Here is a 10911-nt window from a genome sequence, read left to right as displayed (position 1 = left end):
ATCTGGTGTTATTTATAGGAACACTATTGACTTTAATACCCTCATGAGTATCGTGGAGTGCTTCTATGAAAATTTGTTTCGCGTTAAAAAGTAGAGGTCCTTTAAAAATGCGCACTTCGCTGGTCAGCTGATCATCAACTTTTACTGCGGCTGTGTGATTCTAGTAAAGATTTTTTATGCGACGGATTTCTTTTTCGTATATATTCAGTGTCTGCCCAATTTCAAACAGCTTATCATGTTTTAGTAACGAGGGTTTTTCGTAATCCAAGAGGTCCAAAAAACATTCTTTTGTACATCTTTGTCCAGTCCAGTTAAATATTTCGTTTTTAAAGCTCAACAAGTGACTTAATACCTTTGATGTCCATCTATGCTCGATGTGCTGATGCAAGCGTCTCGGAGAAACCATGGCTGTGCTTAAGGATAAGATGCCACTGATATTCTTTATTTTATATATATGATATTCTTTATTTTATATATATTAATTTTTTGTTTGTTTAATCTATTTCTTTATTGCGATCTGTTTTTGAAACATTAAGCAATATTTTTACTTAAAAATTTTTGATTAATTTAAGAGAAGAAAAAAATTTATGGAATACACCCAGTGGTGCAACCATTTACTAATTTTATGATAAATAATAATGAGATCTTTTGTAGATTTTCTTTTGAGCCGGGTGAAGGTTATGGGATTTGCAATTATTCCTGTGACAAGAGGGTTTGAGTGCGATTGGAGTCGTGTGTTGTGTGATGGGTACTTTAGAATTACGATGAATTTGTGCATTTGTGATATAATAAGGGACGCTTGCGATCATTCTGAGAGTTTTGGACTGGAATCTTTGAAGTATTTCGATGTTGGTAGTAGTAGTGTAGTGCCCCAAAGCTGAATGCCGTGAAGTGAGAGCTTACTTTCGAGAGAAATAAGTGAATTTCGATGTAGTAACCAATTTAGGTTTCTAAGTTTTATTCCTAGAGCCTCCCGTTTGGTGAAAATATGGGTTACCCATGTGAGTTTGCTATCAAGACGCATGCCGAGATATTTTGTGACATTAGTTTGGTGGATGATTATATTATTGAGCTTAACGGGTGGGCAAGTTTTTCGATTTAGTGTAAAAGTGACTTGGGAAGATTTTGCCTCGTTGGGCTTAATGCGCCACTCTTTTAACTAATCAGTAATTTTATCAAGTCCTTTCTGGAGTTTTTGGGGGCCACATGGGTGGTGGTGGGGGTCAATTGTGAGTGCGGCAACGCGGACGTTCCAACTATTGTTTCTTCAGAAGCTGGTAGATCGTATGTGTATAGCAAGTATAAAATGGGGCCCATAATACTACCTTGGTTGCTTTCCATAGAGAGTAGTCAGTGGCAGGGGTTGCATCAAGTTTGCTGAGATAGTTTTGGAGCTGAGAGTTGTGTTCTTTTTTAAGATGTTCTTTGAGCTCTTCAGTAAGTGAGTTAAGTGTTTTTGGTTCTCAGGGCGTTTGCTTCTTTACCATGTTTGTCTTGCCTGTCGGTTTTCCTCCAATTTTTCTTTTACTTTAAGGGATATCTGTGTGTGGTGTTGCTTGGTGTGGAGTTTTATGCTGTATGTTGGACTCTTGAGTGGGTGTTTTAAGGGGGGAGCCTGGTTTATGAGGTCTAAAAATTGCATCTCTTTGCGATTTTTTTTTTTTAAGGAAAAAATTAATTTAGCACTGCAAAGTTTTATCTATCTTTTAATGAACATTTAAAAAGTATAAAAAATTTTTGTACTGGTTAAAATAAGTTGAAAAAAATGTTTAACATAGAAATTAGTAGAGCGCTGCAACGCTGGAGTTTCCAACTGGCGTACAAGATACAGCTCGTAATTATTATCTAAAGCAAAAAATTCAAATGGATTTCTAATTATCATGATTTTTTATTCTAGATGAACTAAGAAAACTGAGAGAAATTCCAAAATTTCAACTTTTTGGAGGTTTTAAAGAAAAAAATGCCTTTCTATAAGGCTCAAAATCACCAAGGTGCAGAATTGGCTTTGCTAGCAATTTAATATCTTAAATCTTGACTTATTTGAGAAAAAAAATTAATAAATTACTTCAACTAACCTGTTTTGTGTGTACATGAAACAATATAACTAATTAATAAAGCAAATTTTAAATAAAATCAATATACATGCATGGATAATCATTTCGGGAACGCGTCCTAATGTACAATCTTCAGCAACAAGTCCAAAATTAAATATAAAAATTTGAGGTAAGTTACCCATTTCATTACCTAATACATCGTATTTTTTATACAAAATTTAGTTTTAGAAAGGATACTAAAAGATGATTTATTTTTAACTATAAAAATATCCAATATAGTTTGTCCGATACCGCACAAGTCATTTCAGTGAACGTTTCGATAATAGATCAAAAATAATTTTAAGTGAATGCAGCCATTCGGTGTCTAACGTCAGCCGAGGAAGAAAACAATAACAAAGCGGGCTGTCAGAGTATTTATCGTCAAATAAAATAAATCCAAATGGTAAGTACCTTTCAATTCATTATTCGTAGAGCGTACATCAATAGTCCGTCATTTCGTGAACGTAATTATTACATTTAATTATTGATGAAATTCTTTTTTACGACACGAAATAACAAAGTAAACTCACACATTTTCCTATTGGCAAGCCCAGATCGCATTTAAGATGGCCGCCGTCTAATCAAAGCGCGCGCTTATTTGAAATCGTCATTTCGTGAACGGTCATTTCGGGAACGTTCCCGGACATGATGACACGTTCCCGAAATGACTGTTGCGTTCACGGAATGATGATTAATATTTCTAAGGGCGAATCATTTAGAATTTTTTAATAAATTTATTTTAAAATTTTGTCTCTTTACAATTACAGCATAATGGAAACTCCTGATAAAGAAAAAAATAAAAAAAAAAATCTCAAAAAAAGCTTAAAAAGGATATTGCAGCTTATTTGCGCCAAAGATAAAAGGTGAATGCTAGAAGAAGAAAGTTTTTGGATAAGATGACTGAAGAACAGAAAGAAATTAAACGGGCTAAGGACAGAGAATATTATAGAAAAAAAGGCGAGGCTGGTCATGGTAAAGGCCCAATGGATGGTGTAGGAAGATACCTAAAAAGAACAGCTGACAGACATGTCTTGATGGGTAATGATGTTAGAACAGCCTCAGAATTCGCTGATTTGTTCAAAAATGCTGCTATCGAAGTAAAAGTAATCCCAGAAGACAACGTGATTTAGAAGAAAAACCGCGTTCCGAAGTCTCTGGATGCTATTCCAGGTATAATGGACATCACAAAAGTGTACTGGCAAAAAGGACTAGACGTTTTAATATAATTATATCGATACGAACATTTTCATAAAGAGCTAAAACTATCGAGGCTTTCTAGCCTTTGTAATATGAGTGCAGTTGAACCTAAGGAAGTTTTAATGCCTGCAATTGAATCTCCTGTTGACGAAGAGCCCATGATCACAGATAACGATTTGAGATTTAAAAATAGAGTAAGCATCTATGAATCTGAAACTGGTCATCTTCCTCGGACAATGAAGATTTAGAGACAATATCTCGTCGTCAGCAGATTAAAGTTAAACAGATTGATGTTGAAGCAAATACGTCTTATTGCAAAGAATCCATATCTCGTATCCCCTGGGACATTATTGCTTGTTAAAGTTCCTACTGAGAAGCCAAATATTTGCTTCAGATATGTTGCTACCTGCCAGACATGTGTCGATGACGATGATGAAGAAATATTAGTACCCTTTTTGAGATCTGTGCGTAACAATATTAGAAAATTTAATCTGGTATCTAAGGATATATCATATATTGATTTTGAGCAAATAATCAGTATTATTCCAACACCGACGCTAAAAAAAGAAAAAAGTCAAGAATGTTATTATTTTGATAATGATATTGATGTTTTTGAAAAATAATAAGTTTTGTAAAAAATAAATAAATAAATAACTAAGTTCTTTAAACGGTTGTTTATAATTTAAATATTTCCTTATTTCTACCTAATTAATTATATCAATATCATAATTTCGAGAACATTTTTGTCATTCCGGGAACGGTTGATCATTTTCGGGAACATTACAATATTTCAATAAAATACGCATAAATGGAGGTATTCCATATTATATATATATTTATTACATTACAGAATTTTTGTTCTTTACATATTACGTTAATTTGATTATAAGAGTTTTAAATATTTTGAAATTTCTTAAATTTTATGCGGAACAATAGCAACTTCTTTAATTTTTTGACGTATTTTGCTTGTAGAAAATTTTGAATGTATTGATTTCATTATTGCTTATTCAATATAGATATATAATATACCCATGTTTTTAAACAAAGCTCAAATTCTGCGCTTTGTTTGGTTTTTGCGGATTTTATGAAACTTAGGAAAACGTTCCCGAAATGATGGTTTTCTACAAGATATTTACTGCTAAGCAATATTACTAAAAAAATAAAGAATTCTGTGCGCTGCCCTGTAAAGGTTTAAAAATATACAAATTAAGCAACAGTATAAGCTAATAGTCATCATTATAGCTTGCAATTTTTTTTGTCATAAAACCGATTTTGAAATTCGCAACCTTGGTGATTTTAAGCCATAAAAAAAAAATTCACTTCAACTTGGTATAAAAATCTTGAAAAATTTGTTTTTATCTATTTTGTTAGTTCAAATAGAAGAGAATTTAATACTGAAGGGAACAAGCTTTGATTCATTTCAAAAGGTTAATTAGATTTTTTTCATTCATGTACCCCAATTCAAAGAAATCATAAAACTGAAAAGTCGAGAAAAGAAGATAAAGTTTGTACTATAGCTGTCCGGTCACAGCGTCACTACCTAACGCTCGCCTACCTTAGGCTTTGTATCTACGGAAAGATTGAGAATTAGGCTCTGTAACTTTGTGTGAATATTCTGAAATATATTAGGAATCGCTTAAAACGAAAAAAAAATTGAAGTTAATGGTAGAAGTAATAAGGGGTCGGAAAAACGGCCAGTTGGTGGGCAAGTGATTCAGCTGAATCTTTATTTAATGTGACAAATACAAGAGAGTGATCGGAAGATAGTTCATAACATGAGCTGCAGGTTATTTCATTAGCTGGAACACCTACACAAAAGTCGATGAGATCTGGTACTATACGTTGCAGAGCTTGAAGAGGCTGCGGTGAGGTTCAATTTCGTGATGGTTGTCAATAGTTGGCGACCTTTTGAGGTGGAGAGATGGAATCCCCAATGGGTGTGTTTGGCATTATAGTCTCCTCCAGCTAGAAACCTGTTTCCAAGGGTTTTAAAGAATTTTTCATACTCCTTTGTTTTGATAGAATGCTTGAGTGGGCTATACACTGATGATATTGTGAGAGGGCCATTCGAATAAAAATAGCATTTTGGTACACAGCTATTTTTTACTTATTCAAAAGTAGTCCTTAAATGAAAATATAAGTTAATCAGTACATAACAAATAACAAGGAAATTACGAGAATTTATTAAGAACAAGTTCCCTGTATTTGAGGCAGCTAGATAAGGTTATATACAGAGCTTTATAATCACTACCGTTCAAAACGTGTTTATATTTAAGAAATCCAATGTCTTTTCACCCAAGTACTTACAACGAAAATTTGTACGAGAGGGGTTCAATAAGTACCCGTGTTAGAAACGAAGACACGATTTGTTAAAAATTTTTTTTTTATTTTTCAACATTGTCCCCTTTTAGAAAGATACACTTCTCCCAAAGCTCTGGCCGTTTTCTTAACCCCTCCAAAAAATAATTTTTTTCCCGCGAGTCATTTCTTCATGTTAGGGAACAAGAAAAAGTTGCACGAAGCCAGATCGGGTGAATACGGGAGGTGCGGCAGCAATTCATAACGCAATTCGTGCAGTTTGGCGGCAACAACTCCGGATGAATGTGCTGTTGGGTTATCGTGGTGAAACAGCAACTTCTTTTTCGCCAAATGTCGCCGTGTCTCCTTAAATTTTTTATGAAAGCGGTTCAATAACTCACTGTGGTATTGTCTAGTGATCGTTTTTTTGTTTTCTAAAAAATCCATGAGGATAACGCTGTTCGCATCCCAAAAAATCGTCGCCATGATCTTTCCGGCTGATGGGACTGTCTTTGTCTTCTCTGGAGCAGATTCATCGGGAGAAATCCATTGCTTTGATTGTTGCTTAGTTTCTGGAGTGTAATGATGAATCCAGGTTTCATCAGCGGTGATAACTCGACGCAAAAATTCATTCGGATCTCACTTACATAGATTGTTCCAAGCACTGCTTCGAAGTTAAAGCCGCATCCGCTTGGTGACCACCGTGAGCAATCGCGGCATCTATCGAGCCGACAATTTTTTCATCAACAACTTATCACGTAAAAGATTAATTGCCACTCCGGTCTACACACCTATGGTCTTTGTTACTTCGCACACTTTTGTTCGTCGATCAGCGAGAATCATGTCGTGGACTTTTTGAATGATTTCCTCGGTAACCACGTCTGTAGGGTGTCCTGGTCGTTTCTCATCAAAAACGGATGTTCGCCCACGTTTAAATTCGTTGAACCAATATCTAACTGTGGTCATAGATGGCGAAGCGTTCCCATAGACCGCATCCAAATTTCCTATTTCCTCGCATTTTTTCTCATTTAAAAACAAAAAGTGAATAACCGAACGGTACTGCTCTTTTTTCATCTTAACAAAAATCACGACATACGTCTTACTCGAATAGCTGCCAAATCGAAACTAACCTATCAATCAGTCTACAACTTGTTTCGCCGTCGTTTAATAGATGACAGCACACGATACTAACACCAACTTCCCTCAAGAACGGCTTCGACTTGCACGAAAGATCAAATTTATAGCATAAGCGAAAAGTCGTCACTGAAACTGTTGATATTTGTAAGTGATAAACCCGGATACAAATCGTGAGATGTAGATTTTTTTATTGAGTTTAAAAATACCGAGAATTATTTTTTATTATTTAGTTTTTTTATAAACTACTGAATATATGCCCTCAAAGAAGCAGAAGAAAACACATTTAGAGGTTACATATTCACAGTTTGTGATAAATCTTTCCCTTTTTTAACCCAGTGTACGCCAAGGCGCACAGTCTCTTTAGCAAAGATATGCGGAAGGAACTCTGTCATTTGGGAGAAACAAACAGAGCAACCAAAATTATCAATTTTTTTAATAAAGAAATGTAAAACTCTCGCTACTGGCTCATATTTTCCTACACCTCAAACCTGTGCACCAAAAAACACAATCGATCTTACCATCATGCCATACATACGTATTATATGCGATTGTGGGAATCCATGAATCCGTTCAATACGAATGATTAGATAATTTAAGAGAGTAAAAAAAAAATCGATAGTATCTAATAAGTGTTCTCATGCACACCATTTCATATGTCTGTGAGTGAATATGCTTTTATGTGTTTTTTCTTTATTTAATATTAAGTCGCGTGCTGCTAAAATATGTTTTTGGCTGCCTAAATCGACTTCGGTTGTCATTTTGCTTAACTTTTAGCAATTTCTTGTAATTTTGCCAATTCCGCCTTATCGCCACAAATTTGAGGTCATTTTGTAATATTTAATTTGACAAAAAATAAATGACAATTATTGGCGTTGATTTATGTAAAATCTCGCACTCGTAGTCGGGGGTATTTTTGTCATCATGGTTGCCCACATTTTTGGCAACGCTACCCAAGGCTTATGAAGTCAATGTGGCGAACGATGAACCGTTTTTTGGCTTTTGGCTTAAATGCTTAAAAAACGGTTTGAAGAACAAAAGTTGGAATGACTTTGGGCAATTTGTTTTGAGCGCGTAATTGTGTCATGTAGAGTTGTTTAGAGGCGCGTCTTATATGGGCATGCACATATAATCGCGCCTTGGCCGCCGTTTCTAACGTTCAGTGGGCTTGGTCGGTTTTGACTTATTTGAAGTATATTAAATTTTAGTTATGCCATATTTCTTTTATATAGTATTTATTTTCTTTTTAGTTGGTTTGTAAGTGATTTCAGCCTATTTCGCTCATTTATTTGCTTGTTTAAGTGCAACAACTGTACTTGACACAATTTGTTAAGTTGTCTTATTTATCAATGCTGCCATTTGTAACTGTTGATGGTGGTAGCGGTGTCGCATATGCACGTACATACATATGTGTAGGCATGTATGTATTGCTATAGCCTGTGGAGGCGCCATACGCCGTGGTGGCACTCCCTCACGCATTGCATGTCAGCATGCAAGCCGTCCTTTGTGGCACTGACTAGGAAAGGAGGTTAGGGTATACATGGCATAGTCCTTCAAAGCAATGTTTTGCGTGCATCAAACCATTTGCGATTTAACGCTTCATCTCCTTCTCATGCACTACTTCGCACCCATAGACATAACTACTTAGAAACTATTTCACATACTTAAAAAATGTCACGCCATCTAAATGAATATTTATGCTGATTTCTGGTTTTTACACATTTTCTCTATGAAGTTTTCGTGTAGCTATTTTTCATAACTTTGTTGCACAACGTATTTTTATGTCATGTTTTGTATGCTCTCGAAAATAGCAGGAAGCAGTGAAAGTAAGATAAACTCAACATTTATGTCATTGCTAACAATTCTATGTGAGGATGTGTGCGTGTATGTATGTACAAGTGTTACATGTTTTCCACTTACTTCCGCTTATTCTTCCTCTTCTTTTCGTTTGTTTATTTTCTGTATGTACGTCACTATGCTGGAATGGAGCAATCTTCTATTTCATCATTCGTGGATGCTTTTACGAGTGTACAATTCGAAAAAAACAAAAAAAAAAGTAAAAAGTCAAACCACTGTGCTAAAGATTTTGTAAAAACGCTTTACTATATTATTGATAAGGATACTGCTTTAAGTGCGAGTATAATAGGCCATAAAAAAGCTAAACAAATACTGAAGCGAGACTAAGCTAAATTTATATGCGTACAACGCGGACGGAGAGCAAAATTTTAAGTGGGTGGGAGGTGGATGTATTGTTGGGCATATTTTAATAACTTCAATAATTTTTAAAATCAAATGAAGATGATTTGATGAGATCAAATGCCATATTACACAAAGTTTATTAGAATTTCATAAAGAAGTTTCATACATATGCACGTTTACTCGTACCCGTAACTAGATGGTGTGGCGCTCATTTTTCAGCATTTTTAAATAGTCCGTTTTTGCTTCTGCTTTGGCCCCAGTACAATAGACGCAAGACGCTGGGGACTCCACGTCATTTAATTTCCAAACTCGTATCTGAACGGTGATTGGACCCTCGGACACGCACAGCACAGCTAGCGTTACCATTTAATCCCCATTGCAGAAGCTGTGAGGACCTTTCGGAGAAGGAGACCGTTGTGCAATTGCTCCGTTGTGCAATTGCCCTCAATATACATTAGAAGTACGTTCACATATGCAGTGATTAGCAATAAAGCCAAAAAAATAATCTACACGTTCACGTATGGCAGATTAGTTGCAAAATTGACAATGAGCTGTTAAGACTGCTTTGAAAGGTTTCTCTATAGTCAGTGTTTTTGGTTTGTTTAAAGCAATAGTTAATTTAAATGCGCAATTTGATGAATAGCCAGTTGGAGGAAATCCGTAAACGACGTCTACCGAGGTTGCAGCAATGCAATGCGTATGCCAAATTCGATATTCCATTTTATAACGAGCAATAACACGCCAAAGTGTCTATATACATTCGTTTTTTTTTCTGTAATATGAATGCATAATTAATAATATCGTATCTAACCGTTTGATTTTAGAATTATGTCTGCAAACCTCTTTTATTTGCTGGCGTTATTTAGTTTTTACTTTGAAGGAGAAATAAGTTTTTACACGGATGGATCCAAGCTAGAAAACAAAGTAGGCTGTGGAGTTTTTTATAAAAGAATTAGGACTTGAGATATCTGTCCAATTTCACGACTACTGTGGCGTCTACCAAGCAGAAGTCTCAGCCATAAAGAAGGTGACTGTGTACCTTAATACACAGGCAGTAACGAAAACTACGATACTTAACATTTCGGATAGCCAGGCTGCTATCATATCAATGAAGGCAGTTATACTAAGATGAAAGTTTGCTCAGGATTGCCTGGCAGCTCTCAATGATATTAGCCCTGTCTTCAAGGTCAGCCTAATATGGGTTCCAGGACATGGTGTTATTGAAGGAAAGTGCTAGCTAGCTAAGAAGTATGATGATTTAGACAGAAAGGCTACTATTGCTTGAGAACAGAGGCAATATTCGAATTCCTATGGTAACTTGCAAATTAAGGATAAAAATAATATTCTCCACGAGGTCAATAGGCCAAGAAGAGAAGAAAACACTTGTGTTACAACTAGCGTAATTGACCACAAATAGATAAGAAAAGGTCAGAGAATAGCTCAACCTCAATTGTCGTGGCTTTTGCTCCCGGTAGGGAGGCACTTTTCTAGGTAAGGAGTGTTTTCTCAGGAATACTGCAGATGCTGTAGAGAAGAGAAACAGGAAGAAACAGTAGAATACCTCCATTGTAATTGTCCAGCCTTAGCTAGGAGTAGAGCAAGGTTGTAAGGAAAATACTCTTTTGACTCTTTTGCGGAACTATCAGGTGTTGGGATAAAACCTATCCTACGCTTCATATGAGCGTCTTAGTGTTTCCACGAAAAAACAAACACTATGGCTCCCGTGTTACATGGACTTACAAAAGTGGAGTTGGTTATTCTAAAATATTGCCACAAAAACCTAATCTAACCTACTTCCACGTTTCTCCTTATGGTGCTTACACTCACCCATGTAAACTTACGCCCGTACGCCCGTATCAGCTGACCCGATAAAACAATGATCTACGATACTACCGAACGGAACGGTGGTGAGAGTTCATTTACATGGGGCTCTCATTAGTTTCATCGTGTCAGTTGACACAAGCCTGCGTTTACGTTGGTGAGTGTGAGC

This window comes from Anastrepha ludens, chromosome 2, assembly GCF_028408465.1.
Source record: "Anastrepha ludens isolate Willacy chromosome 2, idAnaLude1.1, whole genome shotgun sequence".
NCBI lineage: Eukaryota > Metazoa > Arthropoda > Insecta > Diptera > Tephritidae > Anastrepha > Anastrepha ludens.
This window is presented reverse-complemented; position numbering follows the sequence as displayed.